The sequence below is a fragment of the Lactuca serriola genome, chromosome 8, assembly GCF_051521515.1.
Source record: "Lactuca serriola cultivar US96UC23 chromosome 8, Lser_US96UC23_V15, whole genome shotgun sequence".
In the NCBI taxonomy this organism is placed as follows: domain Eukaryota; kingdom Viridiplantae; phylum Streptophyta; class Magnoliopsida; order Asterales; family Asteraceae; genus Lactuca; species Lactuca serriola.
In genome coordinates, this window is record NC_136415.1 from 145,824,673 (window position 1) to 145,827,678 (window position 3,006).

Here is a 3,006-nt window from a genome sequence, read left to right on the forward strand (position 1 = left end):
CCCTTGTTTTGATTATCTTTGAATTTCAATTGATTTTCAAATAAGGACTCGACTGTCTTACTTGACGCAGTGTAATTTTTGAAACTAACATCTGTTTTCCACACTTTATTTTCAAAGCGTCAAGTTCTTCAGTTACAGCAACAAGTTTTTTCTTAATGTGATCATAATTTTCACACTTGTTGCTGTAGTCTTCTTGGAGTTTTCGGAAATCCTTGATTTTGGTTTTTATTTGAGCTTTTAACGGTTTTTGTTCTTTCCTTAGAGTATAGCCTTCATATTTAAGGTCCTCATTTTCCTTTTTTAGCAAATCAATTTGTTCACGAAGAAATTTAATTGTGGCTTTACAAGATGGAGTACATGAAACTTCATTTACCGGAATTGATGTGGAACTCATTTTTATTTATTATTTTTTTTTTAATTTTTTATATATATTTTTTAATTTTTTTTATTATTATTATTTTTTTATTTTTTTAATTGCCCTTTGACTTAAAAACCAAGAAAGTCAACTTTAAAAGTCAAATTTAAAAAGTCAAGCTTAAAAGTCAAACCGAAAAACTAAATTTGAAAAATTAAAATTCAAACGAGAAAGTTAAACTTTAAAGTCAAAGGTCAAATTTTAAAAGTCAAAGTAAAAATTTTAAAGTCAAAAGATAAAATAAAAGTGAAAAATTAAAAACTAAAATTTTTGGTTTAAAAAATGATTTTAAAAATAAAAGGAATTGATTTTTTTTGGGTTAAAAGTGTCAAAATAGGAAATAAGGAACCGAAAGGTGCACTTTATGAATTAACTTCGGAAGGAGCATATCATCCAGCAACCTAGATCAGATGGATAGGCGCTTGATTTGTGAATCTGGGGACCCGGGAACGATCCCCAGCAAACCCCAAAATCGCTTCCCTTTTTAATAAGAAGCTCTGATGCGAAGATGCCACATGCAAGGACGTGAGCCGAACACGCGAAGCTGCAGACCGCAAACCCGGACCACACACCGAGACGATACACGTCCGAGCCGCACACTCCGAGGCCGTACACCAAGACTGCTGAGCCGCACACACCGAGTCGCACTCGTCCGAACCGCACATACTGAGTCGCACACCGAGGCTGATGAGCCGCACACACCGAGCCGTATACTCCTGAACCGCATACCGAGGCTGCTGAGCCGCACACCTTCAACCAGCAGCACTCCTTCAACCGGGCCGCACACATTCAACAGATTCACGAAAAAAATGACGTTTTTCACCCTTTTTTGCTCTAAAACTCGATCAAAAACTCATTTTTACGAAAAATGCAAAGAAGTAACCCCCCTTATTTTTGCGAGATCTATCCAAAAACACTATTCTCTTTTCAAAATAAGATCAAATAAGTTCCGGATCTAGAAAAATTGATTGATACAACCAAGCTCTGATACCAATTGTAAGTCCCCAAAATTGCTTTTGTATCAATCAGATCCAATTGATGGTGCGAAATCCCAATCAATTGGATGATGTCAGATCAAAATAGAAGAGAATGAGAAGAAGAAGAAGATGAATCTATGATGTATTCAATATGAATTATGCTCCTTACAATAGATTCTCTCTCTCTCACACACACACTTCTTCTCTCTAACTTTCTCTCTCTTCTTTTCTAGCCTCTTTCTTTTCTAACCGTACACTCCCACAAGCACTCCTCGATTTATATGGACCTCCAGCCATACACATGTGTACAGCCGCACACCCTGTGTACGGCCGTACACACAAACCGTAAACACATACAATATTACATAAAAATATATTTTCCTAGAAAAGCAAAGTATAAACCATATTTTTGACCCAACAATCTCCCCCTTGGTTTATAGCTTTCTTTTCTAATTGGCCTAACAAACTCCCCCTAAAAAGTAGCTGGCTTTTTCTTGTTAATCTTCATTGGGAACTTGGCTTCAGCATTAATCTTCAAATTCTTCACAGCTTCAAGATGAACTTGATGAATCTTCAATGAATGACTTCATATTGAGCAGTTGGGCTTTTCTTCAGAATTTGGCATTGAACGCATGTCGGGTGAGGAGGCTTGATGTACTGATTCTTGAAAGATAGCGCTTTCAGCTTGAGAATCTAGAGAGAACATCAGAGAGAACAAATCTTCTGGATCACTTCAGCAGGTTCATAGATAGCAGCAGATTGATTGAGGAGGCTTCAATGCAATCTGTGACATAATCTTCAAGTACAGCTTCACCATGCTTCTGGGGTTGACATATTGAATGTCGAAAGAATAATCTTCATTTCTTGCTCCTTCGAATGTGAATTCTTCGATGCTCACAGACGAGGCTTTGGCTCAGAAATCTTCAACACAAACTCCATGAGTCTTATCTATACCTGAAATCAATTTTTCGTGTTTAAGTGGACAACAATACCGACGATCGACCAGACAAATATGTGAATATGAAAGGTACCGATAAGTGGATAAAGGTTGTCTAAAAACTTTGATCCCAAATCTCTCTTAAAGTTAGATATCATTTTTATTTTTGTTAAATTTGTCATAGTTTCTTCTAATTTAAATATTAGGTGAGAATTAAAAATTAAAAAAAAATAAAAATAAATCAGAAAAATTCAAAAATCAAAAAAAAAAAATCAAAGAAAAATCAGAAAAATTTAAAAATTAAAAAAAAGTGTTATTTCTGTTTTATTTTTCCAGAAAATATCAAAAATCCATTGTGAGAGAATTTATTGTAAGGAGCATAATTCATATTGAATACATCATAGATTCATCTTCTTCTTCTTCTCATTCTCTTCTATATTGATCTGACATCATCCAATTATTTGGGATTCCGCACCATCAATTGGATCTGATTGATACACAAGCAATTTTGGGGACTTACAATTGGTATCAGAGTTTGGTTGTATCAATCAATTTTTCAAGATCTGGAGCTTATTTGATCTTATTTTGAAAAGAGAATAGCGTTTTTTGATAGATGTCGCAAAAATAAGGAGGGTTACTTCTTTGCATTTTTCATAAAAACGAGTTTTTGATCGAGT